Source organism: Onthophagus taurus, chromosome 1, assembly GCF_036711975.1.
Source record: "Onthophagus taurus isolate NC chromosome 1, IU_Otau_3.0, whole genome shotgun sequence".
In the NCBI taxonomy this organism is placed as follows: Eukaryota; Metazoa; Arthropoda; class Insecta; order Coleoptera; family Scarabaeidae; genus Onthophagus; species Onthophagus taurus.
The window spans coordinates 40,815,904-40,836,490 of record NC_091966.1 but is presented as its reverse complement, the minus strand read 5'-3'; the positions used below and the strand labels follow the sequence as shown (position 1 = coordinate 40,836,490).

The window sequence follows — 20,587 nt, the reverse complement described above, 5'->3', positions numbered from 1 at the left end:
ACTAAACAATTTTGTTAATAAATTTAACACGGATGATAGAACATTGAATATTTCATTTTATATTTTTAAATTAAATTTAATTCATTTCTTTTTTTGTTAAAGATTCAACGGTGGATTGGATATAATTTTGAATAACGGGTAAGTAAAAGCTTTTAGCTTCCTGATTTATTTATTTTTTTTTTCTAAATGATTAATAAAAAGATCTAGTCGTGTGAGTTTCAAACAAATAAATACATCACAAACTATTGATTGCAAGAAAATGAAAAAAAAAAATCTACGCTGAACGTAGCACCTAATTGGTACTTTAAACTCTTTGCTCGCGGTTTCTCTGTGACGCCTGAAAAAGAAAGATAGAAAAAAAATCCGGGACCGCGTCGTTAAACCGACGGCAACTTTCTAATTCCTCTTTCTTTAATTGTTCGATGTTGGCTACTTTTTCAGAAATCGATTGGATTGCGAGTAAAAAAACCGATATAAGAATGCTGAAACCGTATTTACATTCATCATTAAGAATAATTGAACGTTTCCTGCATGAACAGGTAGTGAGGTTTGTTAAGTAATAATGTAAATTGGGTTAAATTCTTTTTTAATCTGAATAACTGGCGTTTACTATGATTTATAACAAAATGTTCTTGCAGTAACTATAATTGAAATAATTCTTAATTTAGTTATTTTGGGTAATAAGATTCTTTCTCATACTTAGACTGTCCAACTGTTTAAGGATTTCTTCTAAATCTTTCTTATATTGTTCATGTTTTCGATGATACTTCACCTAAGAACCGTTTTAGGAGACCATCGCAAGGTATAGATCTAAGCATAATAGCAAAATATGCTTTTGCATTACTGTATATGTCAAAATAATGTGAAGATAAGCAAAGAATAGCAGTAAATAAGATAAACAATAACAAATAACAGCAATAAACTCCGATATATGATAGATTTGATCGTGATTCATTGATAATTCATTGGCTTAACTTTGCAAGACTTTCAGATTTAGCTTTACAAACTCTTCGCAATAGTCGCACCGTATTTATTGTGGTACTTAGCAAAGCACTCACAATATTGACGCACTATGTCCATAAACGACTATTTCTAGGGAATTCACCGAATAAATGCGTCTAAACTGGTTTTTGATAATACGAAAGATAATGTAATCCTTATATTTCATCATACATCCCAATGGTGTGTTTTTGCACCATTAATGTTTCAAGTCGTATTTTCAGAATTCACAACTCTTCAGGATTAACTTGATTTGACTTATTTCCTATCATTTCTGATGGAGCATAGTGTAGCAGTAAAGGCTCTCCATCTGGTCCAGTTGGCAGCAAGACGTTTTCTTCCTAACAGTTCTCTTCCACGTCTTTTTTGGACGTCTTTGTCTCGGTACTCCTTGAAGGTTCCGGTCATGCACTAACATTTCAGCTGCACCAAGAGGCTTCCTTAGCGTGAGGGCAATCCAACGCCATTTCCTCTTCTTGATTTGATCACTAATGAGTCATTGGTTTTTCATTTGATATCATCTCTGGACACCTCTATATTCCCTTGATGACCTTCCATGTTTTACACCCATACAGGAAGATTGACTTTACGTTGCTGTTAAACAAGCGAAATTTTGAGCAGTTCTGCCCCAAATTATCGATGAAAGACCCCAACTGTTATTCTTAACAAAATTGCTCTATTGCTCTCAAACGCATAGATATCGACAAAAATAGGAATATATGAAAATTTCATGAATTCGTTGTTTTTCAAACTATTGATGGTAGCACTGGGAAATTTGAGCATACTGCAGAAAAACTTTTCAAACCAAACTTGTAACAAATTTCATTCTTAATAAAATTGCTCTATTGCACTTTTGCTCTCAGACGCATAGATATCGAGAAAAATACGAATATATGAAAAGTTCATGAATTTGTTGTTTTTCAAACTGTTGATGGTAGCACTGGGGAATCTGAGCATGCTGGAGAAAAACTTTTCGAACCAAACTTGTAGCAAATTTCATTCTTAACAAAATTGCTCTATTGCATTTTTGCTGTCAAACGCATAGATATCGAGAAAGATACGAAAATATGAAAATTTTATGAATTCGTTGTTTTTTCAAACTGTTGATGGTAGCATTGGGGAATTTGAGCATGCTGCAGAAAAACTTTTTAAACCAAACTTGTAGCAAATTTCATTCTTAATAAAATTACTCTATTACACTTTTGCTCTCAGACGCATAGATATCGCGAAAAATACGAATATATGAAAAGTTCATGAATTTGTTGTTTTTTCAAACTGTTGATGGTAGTACTGGGAAATCTGAGCATGCTGCAGAAAAACTTTTCGAACCAAACTTGTAGCAAATTTCATTCTTAACAAAATTGCTCTATTGCATTTTTGCTGTCAGACGCATAGACATCGAGAAAGATACGAAAATATGAAAAGTTTATGAATTTGTTGTTTTTCAAACTGTTGATGGTAGCACTGGGGAATCTGAGCATGCTGCAGAAAAACTTATCGAAGCAAACTTATAGCAAATTTCATTCTTAATAAAATTGCTATCTTGCACTTTTGCTCTCAGACGAATAGATATCGAGAAAAATACGAATATATGAAAATTTCAATTATTCCTTGTTTTTTCAAACTATTTATGGCAGCACCGGAGAGACTGAGCTGCTACAGAAAAACTTTTTGAACGAAACTTGTAGCAAATTTTATTCTTAACAAAATTGCTCTATTGCACTTTTGCTCTCAGATGCATAGATATCGAGAAAAATATGAAAATTGAACCAACCATTAGGATTCGCAAAAACTAAATCAGATTTATTTGGAAGTACAAACATAGAAATCTCATCAACACAAATTACTTTAAGTTTGGCATAGATTTCTGAAAGTAACAACTTAATCGTCAAGCACTAAAAAATTTCATTTTTGTTATGACTCGAGTTGTACTAAGACAATAAGCTGCATTTGCAATGAGGTTAGGTCGCAATATACGTGGTGTATAGTAATAAGGGAGAGGGGATCTTTAAATGTACAATGGCCTAGCATGCTGTCCTACTTTTAGAAGTCTAACGCTGGCACTTTTATAAAAAAAATTCAGATCAACTGTGTTATAGCTAATATACAGTGTGTCCGTAAAGTAACGGATATAGGCGATAAAATCATTATAAACGGGTCTAAAGATTTAAATTTTTTGCAATTTTTTAGTGTAGATTTCAATTCTTTTCCACCATTTTTAAACGAGTTATGACGTCATCGATATTTTTTTCAAATGGTAAGCCCCCATTTTTATTACGGCATATGAAAGAGGATGTTTTTCTAAACTAGTACAGTTAATATTAATATTGGTTACATAAGAAAATTTTCGAGAAAGATTACTTTAAAGTTTAGCTACATCAAATTTATGAGTAACTATGGTAACCAATTAGTTTAAACAGTATTCTAAGTGTCAAAAAATGATTTAGTAAGTAGTTGACTTCCTTAATGCAACATTTCCTGACCGAAAACTGCTTAGCTCATTAGTATGGCAAGCCTAGCTGTGACTAAATTGAAAAAGCATGGACATCGTCGAGATTTCTGGAAGTCTGCGCGACCAAATGTTTCAGGGGAGGTTCAACAAAAGGTGGTTTTGACTGGGCAAGGAAACTCTTATGTTACTGTGGTATTGGGTCGCATTTGGACATTAGTAAATCAACGGTTCATAAAATTTTAAAAACCTTAAAATATTATTCCTATAAAGTAAACCTCATTCACGAGCAATGAGTCGTAGTTTTTCCAACAACAATTTAGCTATGATGACGAAGACTTTGTCAAAAACATATTTTTTCTGACGAGAGAACACTCACATTGAGTGGACAAGTTAATAAACAAAATTGTCGGTATTGGGCTATTCAAAATCGACATTGGCCAAGAAAGTCTAACACCCAATATCAGCAAAAGATCAATGTGTGGAGCGAAATAGTACGGGATACTGTCCTGACTTCTTACTTTTTGAGGAAACCTTAACTGAAGGGAGATATTTAGATTTTTTTCAAAACGATATGATAATGTTGTTCCACCTGAATTCCAATGGCAGTTATTCCAACAAGATGGCGCGCCACCACAGTTCAACAAGCTTTCCTAAATCAGTTTTTGACACTCAGGGAATTGTTTAAAACAAATGGTTTCCATAGTTACTCATGGCTACTGCTATTTTTATCATATCAAGCAAATGATGAGTGATGAAGTTAATCTTTAAAGTAATTTTTCTCAAGAATTCTCTTATGTAACCAATATTAATATTGAGTGTACTAGATTCAGAAAAACATCCTCTTTCATATTCTGTAAATAATTGGAGGATCGCCATTTGAAAAAAATATCGATGACGTCATAACTCGTTTAAAAATGGCGGAAAAGAATTGAAATCTACACCAAAAATTTGCAAAAATTTAAATCTTTAGACCCGTTTTAGGGATTTTTCCATAAACTGTTTATAATGATTTTATCGCCTATATCCGTTACTTTACGGACATATTGTATAGTACACACTTATGAGAAAGTATATGGAATTAGTTGCACGTTGGATCATTTAACTGAAAATTTCTTCTAAATCAATTAATTTTAATTGATTAAATATATATTTTGAATTCACCGAATAAATGCGTCTAAACTAGTTTCTGATAATACGCAAGATGATGTTTTTCAAACTGTTGATGGTAGCACTAGGGAATCTGAGCATACTACAGAAAAACTTTTCGAACCATACTTGTAGCAAATTTCATTCTTAACAAAATTGCTCTATTGCACTTTTGCTGTCAGACGCACAGATATCGAGAAAAATACGAATATATGAAAATTTCATGAATTCGTTGTTTTTTCAAACTATTGATGGTAGCACTGAGGAATCTGAGCATCCTACAGAAAAACTTTTCGAAGCGAACTTGTAGCAAATTTAATTCTTAACAAAATTGCTCTATTGCACTTTTGCTATCAGACGCACAGATATCGAGAAAAATACGAACATATGAAAATGTCATGAATTCGTTGTTTTTTCAAACTATTGATGGTAGCACTGGGGAATCTGAGCATGCTGCAGAAAAACTTTTCGAAACGAACTTGTAGCAAATTTAATTCTTAATAAAATTGCTCTATTGCACTTTTGCTATCAGACGCACAGATATCGAGAAAAATACGAAAATATGAAAATGTCATGAATTCGTTGTTTTTTCAAACTATTGATGGTAGCACTGGGGAATCTGAGCATGCTGCAGAAAAACTTTTCGAGGCGAACTTGTAGCAAATTTAATTCTTAACAAAATTGCTCTATTGCACTTTTGCTATCAGACGCACAGATATCGAGAAAAATACGAAAATATGAAAATGTCATGAATTCGTTGTTTTTTCAAACTATTGATGGTAGCACTGGGGAATCTGAGCATGCTGCAGAAAAACTTTTCGAGGCGAACTTGTAGCAAATTTAATTCTTAACAAAATTGCTCTATTGCACTTTTGCTATCAGACGCACAGATATAGAGAGAAATACGAAAATATGAAAATGTCATGAATTCATTGTTTTTTCAAACTATTGATGGTAGCACTGGGGAATCTGAGCATGCTGCAGAAAAACTTTTCGAAACGAACTTGTAGCAAATTTAATTCTTAACAAAATTGCTCTATTGCACTTTTGCTGTCAGACGCACAGATATCGAGAAAAATACGAAAATATGAAAATGTCATGAATTCGTTGTTTTTTCAAACTATTGATGGTAGCACTGGGGAATCTGAGCATGCTGCAGAAAAACTTTTCGAAGCAAACTTGTAGCAAATTTAATTCTTAATAAAATTGTGGTCTTGCACTTTTGCTCTCAGACGCACAGATATCGAGAAAAATACGAATATATGAAAATTTCATGAATTCGTTGTTTTTTCAAACTGTTGATGGTAGCACTGGGGAATCTGAGCATGCCGCAGAAAAACTTTTCGAAGCGAACTTGTAGCAAATTTAATTCTTAACAAAATTGCTCTATTGCACTTTTGCTATCAGACGCACAGATATCGAGAAAAATACGAAAATATGAAAATTTCATGAATTCGTTGTTTTTTCAAACTGTTGATGGTAGCACTGGGGAATCTGAGCATGCTGCAGAAAAACTTTTCGAAACGAACTTGTAGCAAATTTAATTCTTAACAAAATTGCTCTATTGCACTTTTGCTGTCAGACGCACAGATATCGAGAAAAATACGAATATATGAAAATTTCATGAATTCGTTGTTTTTTCAAACTATTGATGGTAGCACTGAGGAATCTGAGCATGCTGCAGAAAAACCTTTCGAAGCGAACTTGTAGCAAATTTAATTCTTAACAAAATTGCTCTATTGCACTTTTGCTATCAGACGCACAGATATAGAGAGAAATACGAAAATATGAAAATGTCATGAATTCGTTGTTTTTTCAAACTATTGATGGTAGCACTGGGGAATCTGAGCATGCTGCCGAAAAACTTTTCGAAGCAGACTTGTAGCAAATTTAATTCTTAATAAAATTGTTGTCTTGCACTTTTGCTCTCAGACGCATAGATATCGAGAAAAATACGAAAATATGAAAATGTCATGAATTCGTTGTTTTTTCAAACTATTGATGGTAGCACTGGGGAATCTGAGCATGCTGCCGAAAAACTTTTTGAACGAAACTTGTAGCAAATTTTATTCTTAACAAAATTGTTCTATTGCACTTTTCCTCTCAGACGCATAGATATCGAGAAAAATATGAAAATTTCATGAATTCGTTGTTTTTTCATACTGTTGATGGTAGTACTGGAGATCTGAACATGCTGCAGAAAAACTTTTCGAACCATACTTGAAAACGATATCATAATGTTATCCCACCTGAAATCCAATGGCAGTTACTCCAACAAGATGGCGCGCCACCACAGTTCAACAAGCTTTCCTAAATCAGTTTTTGACACTCAGGGAATTGTTTAAAACAAATGGTTTCCATAGTTACTCATGGCTACTGCTATTTTTATCATATCAAGCAAATTTCCGTTACTTTACGGACATACTGTATAGTATGTTGCACGTTGGATCATTTAACTGAAAATTTCTTCTAAATCAATTAATTTTAATTGATTAAATAATATCTTTTGGCCTAGAATTATCTTATAAAAAAGTTTTCCGTGTTTTTGGTTCGAGGAAATCGTTATTTCAAACATAATCATTTTATTCAACTAGTAATAAAATTCAACTACTATCGTTTTCAACTTATTACTTCAAGTACCACTTTCTACCAGCTTTTATAATACTGTTTCCTTTTTGAAGTGTTTTTCTCATAATTTTCAAGAACAAAAAACATTTCTTACTAAAGTCACTCACCTTTATTACGACTGGAATACGTAAACTCCATCTATGTACATAATCTAAATTGGCAACGGTGTTTCTTAAGTTTTTTTTTTGTTGTTTTCAGCTGCGACGAAGTCAATTATTTAACCATTAAGTTGAAATACCTTTTGAACTACGTTTATTATACCCGGTCCGGTTACGGTTTGTTTTTCAAAACGATCCGTGTAACTCTAGACTTATTATTGTTATTACGTTTAATTGGTTCTAATCGTTAACTATTTCATAATTCTCGTTCTGCGTGTGTCGTTAAACTTTGAACTTGCTCTTTTTTTTACAACGTTAAAATGATTTCATTAGATAAAAAATTTTATTCCCATATTAAAAGAGCAAAAAGAAAAAAAGACGAAAAATTATAGTGGAAAAGGAGATCTAAGAATTGTTGGAACGTGATCGCTATGGGGCATAAAAATCTTTGAGAATCGCCGAGAATGAAAAAATAAAGATCAACCGTATCATCAAGTTAATACATCAGCCCCGTTGCTCTCTTCACAATGTCGATTCGTGACGGAGTTATAGCTTTGCGTGATCAACCGCAGAGAGTTGGGGATTTAGGCGTGTTCGCAATGGTCATGACATAATAGGTCTAAGGTCGGAATGGGAAATGCGGAAATCAATTTTAAATAGATTATTATTTTAGAACAAAATCGAAATTTAGGTTAAACAATTTACATTCAATAACAGAACAAAAAGTTTCTTTCAAAATGAAACAATGACGTTAAAATCAAGAATCAACAATCTCTTTTTCTTTCTTTCTTTCAATTTTACAACCAATCGTAAAATGCAAAAAGGTACATCTTACATTTAACACTTCTTTTTAAACGAGATGCGAGCTTGAGTCAATTAGCGCTTCACTTGAAGAAGTGAAATCTTTAACCTTCTTTATGTTCTTCTTGACATTTTGTTCATTTCGGTATTCAAATCGTCTCGTTTCAGGAATGCGACAAATTTCTAATCGTTTGGCGTCGACCCCGTTTTTTCTTATTTATTTATTTTTAACATCGCGCTAATTACGGTCACATCAGCATCGAAAAGAAAATCAAGCTAATACGATTTTTAAACGATCGGTATTCAGGATCGGGCGCGTTTTGTGTACAGAATAAATTATAAAGCAATACGAGAATTTTTCAAAAGCCGAATAGATATCTCGATTAACTGTCTCGCTCTGTAAAAGAGTAGGTATTAACTGCACTTTTTTTACTGTTCGGTTTTATCTATGGAGTGAATGGCAGTAAGCAGCGTGTGTCTTTCATTTCGCCTCGGAGAGTCATGTTAAAACGAGATTTAAACTCACGTGTTTGAAAAGTTGATGTGATTTTTTCTGTTATTGAGTGGGAGGAAAACATTGTAATTTATGTAAATTTGTTTTAGAACAAGCTGTGGCTTAAAATAACTATAGTTTTTATTGTCGATAAACCGTTAATAATAGTTCTTCGAATCAATAAGTTAACGATTAATGTCACGATTTGTTTTGATTATTTGAATTATAATGTTTAGCAGAAATAGTGTTTAGAAAATTAAAGCAATTTTGATATCACCTCATGCTACCTAGCGCTACCTAGCACTGTAGCACTTTTCTTGGTTGAAGAAAATAATCTAGAATTTGATTTTATTTTATATAGAAGTTAAGTCTAACCAGTTTCAGCCCTTGGCCATCTTCAGAGACTCTACAAATAGATTAACATCTCTCATCTTATCCATTTTACAAACAAGTTTCTTAATATTTCTTTTTGTTTTGTTAAAAAAGATCACATATCAAAGTCGAAATCAGGTTATTAGTTACTAATTTACAAAATTAAAGTTTAAAATGTTGTAAAATGAAATTAAGGACGAAGTTACAAGTTTACAGGTTAAAATTTAAGAACGCTCTTTTTTAACAAAAGAAATATTAAGAAACTTGGGAAAAATTCAAGAATCATCATGTGGCTTAAAAATCATCGTTTTTTTTTAATCAATGTGAAATAACCCAAAAAACACGTTAAAAATAAAAAGAAAGTGGGGGAAAGTGACTAACTTCAGGTTTAAAATGTCAACCTCAATTTTGACATATTTGTAATCTTCATTAAAAATCCTTTAAAATGAGTACAAACACGACATATTTATCTTCAATATTAATAAAGTTATGGTCAACTTCCGGTTAAGAATGTCAACGTCAATTTTGACATATTTGTAATCGTCGTGAAAAATCCTTTAAAATGAGTCCAAACATGATACGTTTAATTCCAATATTACTCGAGATATAAGCAACTTCCGGTTTGAAATGTCAACGTCATTTTGACATATTCTTAATTTTTATAAAATGTCTTAATATTTGTCACAAAATCAAAAATATAATAAAAAAGAAAATAAAAAATTAAGGTTGGTATTAATATTTAAAAATTATATTGTTATCATCATTGTTGCTAACTTCGGGTTTAATGTTTTTTTTATTCAAGCTTTTTTGTTTTTTGAGATAAGTGCGTCATGTTTGGACTCATTTTAAAGGTTTTTTAATAAAGAATACATCATGAAAGAACACCATGAAGTTGTCCATTTGTCTATTATTTGATAATTAACTTCAGGTTTAAACTGTCAACCTCAATTTTGACATATTTGTAATCTTCATTAAAAATCTTTAAAAATGAGTACAAACACGACATATTTATCTTCAATATTAATGAAGGTATGGTCAACTTCCTGTTAAGAATGTCAACGTCAATTTTGACATATTTGTAATCGTCGTGAAAAATCCTTTAAAATGAGTCCAAACATGATACGTTTAATTCCAATATTAATCGAGATATAAGTAACTTCCGGTTTGAAATGTCAATGTCATTTTGACATATTCATAATTTTTATAAAATGTCTTAATATTTGTCACAAAATCAAAAATATAATAAAAAAGAAAATAAAAAATTAAGGTTGGTATTAATATTTAAAAATTAAATTGTTATCTTCATTGTTGCTAACTTCGGGTTTAATGTTTTTTATTCTAACTTTTTTGTTTTCTGAGATAAGTGCGTCATGTTTGGACTCATTTTAAAGGTTTTTTATTGAGGATGACAAATATGTCAAAATTGACGTTGACGTTTCAAACCGGAAGTGATTGTATTTCCATTAATATTAAAGCTAAATATGTCGAGTTTGGACTCATTTTAAAGGATTTTTTATGAAGTTGACAAATATGTCAAAATTAAAAGTTGAAAGTTCGAACTTTTTGGTTTTTTGAGATAAATGCGTCAAGTTTGAACTCACTTTAAAGGTTATTTTATGACGATTACGAATATAATAATAAAATTAAAGTTGACATTGACAAATGAAAATTTTTTCACGACTAAACCCAAATGATTCTAGTGCTCGTTCTAGTTTTAATACAATAAAAATATACAACATAGTAATATCTTATGCTAACTAGCACTACCTACCACTACCACTAGAACTCTTATTAAGACTTTAGGAAATTTTCATACTCATATTCCAAGAAATCGATTTTATACGAATTTTTAAAACTTAATCGGCGAAAATTGCAAAATTCGAAAAATTGTCGATTATTTCAAAAATTTATTTCTCAAGAACTGAAAGTGATTTTTCAAAACGGCTTGTTGCATTAAAAAGAGGATACTTTAATTAATAATAAATTGCTGATATTTCCACAAGAATAATTCAAGAAATTGATTTTATAGCGAATTTTGAAAGTTAACGATGAAAATTGCAACATCGAAAATTTTATCAAAACTTCAAATACTGTTTTCTCAAAAACGAAAAGTTATTTTTCAAAACAGGTTGGTTCATTGGAAAGAGGACACTTTTATTAACACTTTGAGAAATTTTCATATTCATATTCCAAGAAATCGATTTTATACGAATTTTTAAAATTTAATCGGCAAAAATTGCAAAGTTTAAAAAAATTGCCGATCATTTCAAAAATTTATTTCTCAAGAACTGAAAATGATTTTTAAAACGGCTTCTTGCATTAAAAAGAGGATACTTTAATTAATAATTGGTGATATTTCCACAAGGATCCTTCAAGAAATTAATTTTATAGCGAATTTTGAAAATTATTGATGAAAATTGCAACATCGAAAATTTTATCAAAATTTCAAATATTGTTTTCTTAAAAACTAAAAGCTATTTTTCAAAACGGGTTAGTTCATTGGAAAGAAGACACATTTATTAACACTTTAGGAACTTTTCATACTCATATTCCAAGAAATCGATTTTATACGAATTTTTAAAACTTAATCGGCGAAAATTGCAAAATTCGAAAAATTGTCGATTATTTCAAAAATTTATTTCTCAAGAACTAAAAGTGATTTTTCAAAACGGCTTTTTGCATTAAAAAGATGATACTTTAATTAATAATTGCTGATATTTCCACAAGGATAATTCAAGAAATTAATTTTATAGCGAATTTTGAAAGTTATCGATGAAAATTGCAACATCGAAAATGTTATCAAAACTTCAAATATTGTTTTCTCAAAAACTAAAAGTTATTTTTCAAAACGTGTTGGTTCATTGGAAAGAGGACACTCTTATTAACACTTTGGGAAATTTTCATACTCATATTCCAAGAAATCGATTTTATACGAATTTTTAAAACTTAATCGGCGAAAATTGCAAAATTCGAAAAAATTGTCGATTATTTCAAAAATTTATTTCTCAAGAAGTAAAAGTGATTTTTTAAAACGGCTTGTTGCATTACAAAGGGGATACTTTAATTAATAATTGGTGATATTTCCACAAGGATCCTTCAAAAAATGAATTTAATAGCGAATTTTGAAAATTATCGATGAAAATTGCAACATCGAAAATGTTATCAAAACTTCAAATATTGTTTTCTCATAAACTAAAAGCTATTTTTCAAAACGGGTCGGAATTAGAACTAATACTAGACTGGGCTATATCTCTCTAACAGTCTGGATTATACCGCCTGCTATACTTTTGACGACCGAAAATGTAGAACCTCGGCAGCAACTATATCTCTCTGAAAGTATAGATTGTAGCTTCTCGGATTCAAGCGACCTCGACTACTATCTCTATAATAGTATAAATTGTAAATTTTTCCAAATTATTTGTTGTCGTGAATGTTTTAAAACCTACTTTTATTTCTATCACAGATTAAAATAAAAAAGTTGGCCAACAACCGCAAAATCATTTTTGTGGATGGAAATGTAGCCACGTTTACAATTAACTTACAAAAAGGAGTTTAGTGTTAATGTTTATGTGACTATTAGACATCAACAATAACCTTTGTGGTCTTTATTTAAAGGAATTTAACCTATTTTTCACTCCTGAAGGAAAATTATAATTTGTCATTGTCATTGTTACTTGTCATTCTTTGGTATTTAGTGATGTTAGCTTCTTATAACAAACATGAACTCATGAATACACCTCATGTCATAACGATGTAAACACGGTGAACAAAATACACTGCGTGTTGTTAAACATTGTACTTCGAAAATAAATAGAAGTGTGAAATATCTTCCTCAAAATGATTAGGAGGCTTTAACACAAGCAATTTTTCTTATATGTTACTTGTTCTAAACTAGTAAGAGACAGAAAAAACCCATATAGGTAGCTATTATTATAATTGATAAATTGTTTTATTTTTAACGATTACGATCAATTATGCCGTTGAAAAACTCGTTTGGCGAGTTCGAACGTAAAAATTCGCAGTTTATTGTTATTATTACAACACAACTAAGTATTTTGTAATTTTACGAGTACGTTTTCTTCGAAACCGTATAAAAAATTGAGATAAAACTATTTGAAGGCCGCAATAACGAAAATACCTCAAGAATCTTCGAACACTAATTGCAGATTACATCATAATTGGCGAAAAAAAAAAAGGATTTCTATTGGTTATAATCAATCTAACTTAATCATTTAAGCTTTACCGGTTTCATTTTTGGCATCTTCAGGTGCAAATATACATAAATGCGTTTAAATTAATTATATTATAAATGCACTTATTAATAGATGTTATGCTCTACCGATTTAGCATCTTTAGGAGCATAATTAATTAAGCATAATATTAATTAAATAATTTAAATAACTAAATATTATTTCCGTTTAAAAATGGTATTACTTTCTAATGAGTGCGTATAAATTCAATATTTCATGCAGATGTTATCGATGATCCGTAAAGAAATAAAAAGCTCACCGTCTCTCTATGCAAATTGAAACGAGCGGAAATTAAAACGGTACGAGTTAACCCAGACAAACGGCGAGTTAAATGCGGCACAGATGGTGGCTGCTTCGAGCATAAATCATAATCATAATTGTACTACGCCCGTGTGCGGACTTCAAGAAAGATGACTAACTAACTTTATACCTTTCGCGACTCCAGACACCACAACCTACTTCGAAACGATAAAAAATCCCGATAGATACGAACAAATAAGACAAACTTTATTATTCAAATTAGATTTGAAAACATAATTGAGTGACGAATAACGTTAAAATTTGAATAATAAAAAAAAACGTTATGTAAATAAATTTCACAACCGCGTGACGAACAAAGAACTTGATGAGAGAGAGTATTGTACACAACGTTTCACAATTTTCACAATTTATAACTTAATTTTGTTATGTACCAAAAAAATTTTTTTTTAATTATTGAATACACGTAGTGGTGATTTAAATTATTTAGAACGCAATAAACTTTAAAATACAGGTTAATATAATTCGCATCTTCATTAACGTTAAAACACCATTAATCTGAATAGATTAGAATTAACTGGTCCAGAGAAACGTTTCTCACGCATTTAAAATAATAAACTATACATACGGAGTGTTTCAAAACAACATTTTTCTTTTAGTTTTTGCATCCTTTTAGCATATTTAGCACCCTGTATATACTTCTAAGTATATTACTATACAGTTGTGTTCACATTGACATAGATTTGATCAACTGTACGCCAACTGGTGCCTGGTTAAGACGAAGTTTCATCACCAGAGCTAATCAGATGGCCATTATAACCATAATAACACAGTGGAAAAACGGTTAAGTTCTAAATTCAATATAACAAACTGATTTAACTAACGAGAATCTTTACTCATTATAAAATTAACGGTATGTTAGCCAAAACCGTATAGTTTTATCGATTTATTATCAATTTTGTGATTGTTGGCCAACTTTTTTTTTTTTAAATCGGTGAAAGAAATAAAAGTGGGTCTTAAAATATTCACGACAACAAATAATTTGGAATAATTTACATGTTATGTTATTAAAGAGATAGCAACCGAGGTCGCTTGCGGCCGAGGTTCTACATTTCCGGTCTTCAAAGGTTGAGGCGCTATAATCTAGGCCGTTAGAGAGATAATAGCTAAGGTCGCTTTGCGGCCGAGATGTTGCAATTTATGCCATTAAAGAGACAGCAGCCGAGGTCGCTTGCGGCCGAGGTTCTACATTTTCGGTCGTCAAAGGAATAGTAATCGAGGCCGCTTGCGACCGAGGCCCTATAGTCTAGGTCGTTAGAGAGACACAGCTGAGGTCGCTTTGCGGCCGAGGCGTTACAACTTATGCCATTAAAGAGACAGCAGCCAAGGTCGCTTGCGGCCGAGGTTCTACATTTCTGGTCTTCAAAGGTCGAGGCGCTATAATCTAGGCCGTTAGAGAGATAATAGCTAAGGTCGCTTTGCGGCCGAGTTGCTGCAATTTATGCCACTAAAGAGACAGCAGCCAAGGTCGCTTGCGGCCGAGGTTCTACATTTTCGGTCGTCAAAGGAATAGTAATCGAGGCCGCTTGCGACCGAGGCGCTATAGTCTAGGCCGTTACAGAGACACAGCTTAGATCGCTTTGCGGCCGAGGCCTTACAACTTATACCATTAAAGAGACAGCAGCCAAGGTCGCTTGCGGCCGAGGTTCTACATTTTCGGTCGTGAAAGAGGCGCTATAATCTAGGCTGTTAGAGAGATATAGCCGTGGTCGCTTTGCGGCCGAGGCTTCATAATTTACGACGCTAAATGGAGAGTAGCCGAGGTCGCTTGCGGCCGAGGCTTTATAGTTTAGGGTGATAAATATATAGTGGCCGAGGCTTCATAATTTACTAAACCCGAATGTTTAGCTAGGTCTTTAGCCGGCAGAAATGTATAGCCGCACGTCTCTCAAGACGGCTAAACCTGAATGTTTCTAGTTCTAGGTCTAATGTTAGTTCTAGTGACAGTGGTAGGTAGCACTAGTTAACATAAAATGTTACTATGTTGCATATTCTTATTGAATTAAAACTAGAACTAACACTAGACCTAGAACTAGAAAGTTAGTTCTAGTTTTGCACTAGCACTATCACTAGAATTAAAACAAGACCTAGAACTAGAATCATTCGGGTTTAGCCGTCTTGAGAGACGTGCGGCTAAACCCGAATGTTTCTAGTTCTAGTGTCAGATCTAGTTTTGCACAAGCACTAAAACTAACACAAGAGCTAGAACTAGAATCATTCGGGTTTAGCCGTCTTGAGAGACGTGCGGCAAAACCTGAATGTATCTAGTTCTAGGTCTAATGTTAATTCTAGTAAAAGTGGTAGGTAGCACTAGTTAGCATAAAATATTACTATGTTGCATATTTTTATTAAATTGAAACTAGAACTAACACTAGACCTAGAACTAGAATCATTTGGGTTTAGCCGTCTTGAGAGACGTGCGGCTAAACCCGAATGTTTCTAGTTCTAGGTCTAGTGTTAGTTCTAGTTTTACACAAGCACTAAAACTAACACAAGAGCTAGAATTAGCATCATTCGGGTTTAGTCGTCTTGAGAGACGTGCGGCTAAACCTGAATGTTTCTAGTTCTAGGTCTAATGTTAATTCTAGTAAAAGTGGTAGGTAGCACTAGTTAGCATAAAATATTACTATGTTGCATATTTTTATTAAATTAAAACTAGAACTAACACTAGACCTAGAACTAGAATCATTCGGGTTTAGCCGTCTTGAGAGACGTGCGGCTAAACCCGAATGTTTCTAGTTCTAGGTCTAGTGTCAGTTCCAGTTTTGCACAATCACTAAAACTAACACAAGAGCTAGAACTAGAATCATTCGGGTTTAGCCATCTTGAGAGACGTACGGCTAAACCTGAATGTTTCTAGTTCTAGGTCTAATGTTAATTCTAGTAAAAGTGGTAGGTAGCACTAGTTAGCATAAAATATTACTATGTTGCATATTTTTATTAAATTAAAACTAGAACTAACACTAGACCTAGAACTAGAATCATTTGGGTTTAACCGTCTTGAGAGACGTGCGGCTAAACCCGAATGTTTCTAGTTCTAGGTCTAGTGTTAGTTCTAGTTTTGCACAAGCACTAAAACTAACACAAGAGCTAGAACTAGAATCATTCGGGTTTAGCCGTCTTGAGAGACGTGCGGCTAAACCTGAATGTTTCTAGTTCTAGGTCTAGTGTTACTTCTAGTTTTAATTCAATAAGAATATGCAACATAGTAATATTTTATGCTAACTACTGCTACCTACCACTTTCACTAGAGACTGAGACCCCCACCATTGGGATCTCAGAAACCATAAGAGATACAGAAATGGTTAAATGGGGGCAAAGTTGCGTATCTTAGAGCTCATCTTGTTTCAACTAAGTTTTTGGATCTAGCCGTTTTAGTTTTTAAAATATGGCCGAAAAACAAAAAAATGACTTTTTCGTTTTTTGCCTATAACTTCGTTATTTTTCGTTTTTTCATGAATCTGAAAAAACGTTCTTAAGGCAACTTTTTATGAAAAATGTCATTACACAATTATAAATACAAAATAAAATATGGCGTTCATAAGAAAAAATAAACGTGATGATAATTTAATCATTTCTATATCTCTTATAGTTTTCTGAGATCCCAATGGTGGGGGTCGAATTTGAATAATATATATAATATACAAATTTTTCTTAATGTTTTTTTAATGATAGTCGTGGTTTCAATGCTATGGGTGCGAACGACCCCAACATATATCTTTAACGGCCTAAGTTGTAGCGCCTCGGCCTCAAGTAACCTCAGCTATTGTCTTTTTAGTGGCATAAGATGTAACGCCTCGGCCGCAAAACCACCTCGGCTATAGATATAAACAAATTTTATATTAAAGCACTATACCTTTAACGACTAAAACTATAGAGCCTCTCTACCGGCGTACATTGAAGCGCCTCGGCCGGAAGCGACCACTATTATGTCTTTAGTGCCATATGGTGTAACGCTTGGGCCACAAAGGTCTCTATGACTTTGTAGCTTGTAGTAGATTGGCTAATATATCTTTAACGATATAGATTATAACGCCTCGGGCGCAAGTAACCTCGGCTTCTATAGCACTAGGTAAGTTCCATTAAAAACTATTTTAATAAAAATTTAGTAGAAAATAATACCAAAGTTTATTCAATAATTCTTAAGAAATTAATAACAACCGTTGGCGACACAGAAACGAACACAATAGATGTTTGATTTTCTATTTTGTGGCCCATTTCTCCGCCAAGTTGACACTAAAATACCATAGCACGATCCGACTAAATAATATCACGTAACCGGGCATCCGTATTCATGGTCCGTCCGTCCCACTTAGGTAACGTCTGCATTGTCGATTGTTCACCGGAACATCTTTCCGTTTCTTTCTCGTCTTGTACATACTACTGCATTCCCTGTAGTAACACGAACGGCCAATTCACGATTCTAAAAGTGTCTCATTTCAAAAATCCCATAAAAACATCCAACACATAAAACAAAAAATGAACATGTAAAACCGTTAAAAAATACTCGAGGTACGATTAATTCTTTCGTTGGGTGAATATAAAAAAGGCACCTGCTACGACAGATGGTTTATATCTTTTCGAATTGAATAATGGATAAGGATGCTTTTTTTCGCAAAAAAAAAATCCGTAATGATTATTACCTTTTGGATAAAGAAATGTTTCTATAATTATACAAGATGAGGCTAGATGCGTTGGAGTTATGTAGTTGTTTTGTTAAAGTTAAAAGGAAATGGATTATCATTGCATTACGGCTATTTTCGTTTGAAAGTTGTAAATTGCACTGCAAAATACCATCTTAAGATTCAAGAAAGAGACGAGACGCGTTTTAGAAAACGGCAAAACGACCGTGGAGAACATGAAACGACGCTATAAAAATGTTCCGGACGACTCCCACAGGGTTTGGCTTTCACTGGAACTTCAGATGATAGAATTTCAAACCGTAAAACAGGAAATTCTACCAAAAAAAAAAGAAACTTTACATATTGTTTCCTCTTTTTCAATAAATTAATACAAGTTATAAGTTGATGTCCCAGAAAATCATCAAGTAATTGAGCCTGGTTAAAAAATAACGGAAGAAAAGAAAGCTCACGGTAGCACCAAGTAACAGTTGTAAAATCACCGTCATTACAAGGAATTCAAGCGCAAAAAATACAACGAAATTACAAGGCGACTAGAAACAGACTCGAAATTATCATCGATAATAATTCTAGACGTTCACTGTTCCAAATTATTCGTTGTCGTGAATATTTTGGGACCTACTTTTATTTCTTTCACCGATTTAAGAAAGAAAAGTTATCCAATAATTAAGAAATCAATAAAACTATACGGTTCTTACATACCGTTAATTTTATAATGAAAAAAGATTCTCGTTAGTTAAATCAATTTTGTTATATTCAATTTAGAACTTAACCATTTTTCTACTGTGTTATTATTGTTATCGCTCTGGTGATGAAACTTCATCTTAACTAGGTACCAGTTGGCGTACAGTTGATTAAATCTATGTCAATGTGAACTCAACTGTATCGTAATATAGTTTGGTGTAAAAAAGATTGATTATTATTGAGCCGCAAGCTACTCTCTATTTAGTGGCGTAAATTAGATGCAAGCGCCCTCGGCTATTATGTGTTTATTACCCTAAACAATAAATTTTGCAAGTGACCTTGGCTATATTTTTTTAATAGCCTAGATTGTAGCGTCTCGGCCACAAGCAACCTCACTAACCCGAAATTTTTTAGTTGTAGATCTAGTGTTAGTTCTAGTTTTAATTCAATAAAAATATGCAACACAGTGATAGCTAGCACTGTCACTAGAACTAACATTAGAAGTAGAACTAGAAACATTCGGATTTAGCCGCACGTCTCTCAAGACGGCTAAACCTGAATGATTCTAGTTCTACGTCTTGTGTTAGTTCTAGTGCTAGTGCAAAACTAAAACTAACACTAGACCTACAATTAGAAACATTCAGGTTTACTCGCACTTCTCTCAAGACGGCTAAACCCGAATGATTCTAAATTCTAGAACTAGCACAAAACCTCCCGAGTGCTAGGTCTTGTGCTAGTTCTAGTGATAGTGCTATTGCAAAACTAGAACTAACACTAGACCTAGAACTAGAAACATTCAAGTTTAGCCGTCTTAAAAAACGCATAGCTAAACCCGAATGGTTCTGGTTCTAAGTTTTGTGTTAGTTCTAGTTTTACATCAATAAAAATATGCAACATAGTGATATTTTACACTAACTAGCGCTACTTACCACTGTCACTAGAACTAGCATTAGACCTAGAATTAGAAACATTCAGTTTTAGCCGTCTTAAGAGACGCACAGCTAAACGGAATGTTTCTACTTCTGATGTTAGTCTACTATTGTTTATTATTCAGCACTAGATTATTGTATATTTTTATTGAACTAAACGGAGACTGCCTTCCCCGTATTAGTCTGTTATAATGAAATTGCTTTGCCTTGTAACGATAAGTTGCGGCAATTTAAAACAGAGAATATGCCTGCTAAGTATACTAGTTTACAAAGCCATTTCCAGTCATGTAAACAATTTCTCAACTCAAATCTATCATTAAGAAAACATTGAGGTTCATGTCTAACTTCAAACAATCGATTTAGAATTTTTCCTTGAGATATGAAAAGTATGAAAAAGAAGCTGAGTATGACTACTTCCCATTTCTTCACATATTTCCGAAAAAAGCCGTGCATTCAAAGGACAGTTTTTAATGTAGTTAACGATTTTTCATCCAGAACTTTCTGTAGATTAGATCTGTGTATGCAACAGTATGTGGATATGACATTTGGGGCAAGATTTTGAATTCTTGCAACTCCAGTCCTTTATTAATTCTTCCTCCATATGTGCTTATTTCAATGAATTTTGTTCTCTTGCACAAATTTATTCATGGCATTAAAGATATCTTCTCCTGTTGTGTGGCCTAATAAAGGCTGCAAAATAAACAGTCGACATGAATTTCTTGATTTTTTTCGTATCTAACAAACGCCATAAGATTTGCAAAATTCGTAATATCAGTG

General features: G+C 32.8%; 1 protein-coding gene and 1 long non-coding RNA gene across 3 annotated transcripts in view; one reads left to right on the top strand and one right to left on the bottom strand.

The window, feature by feature from the left end:
• The window catches only part of LOC111416632 (Rho guanine nucleotide exchange factor at 64C), a 145,535-nt gene that overhangs the window by 39,598 nt on the left and 85,350 nt on the right, over positions 1 to 20,587 (top strand). For both annotated transcript variants that reach the window (XM_071201364.1, XM_071201363.1), the window contains one exon: positions 103 to 138. The gene's annotated coding sequence lies outside the window, so the exon portion shown is untranslated. The remainder of the gene's footprint in view (positions 1 to 102; positions 139 to 20,587) is intronic.
• LOC139432639 (uncharacterized) overlaps positions 1 to 20,587 on the bottom strand; it is a 49,654-nt gene that overhangs the window by 16,105 nt on the left and 12,962 nt on the right. The gene's annotated exons all lie outside the window — the stretch shown is intronic.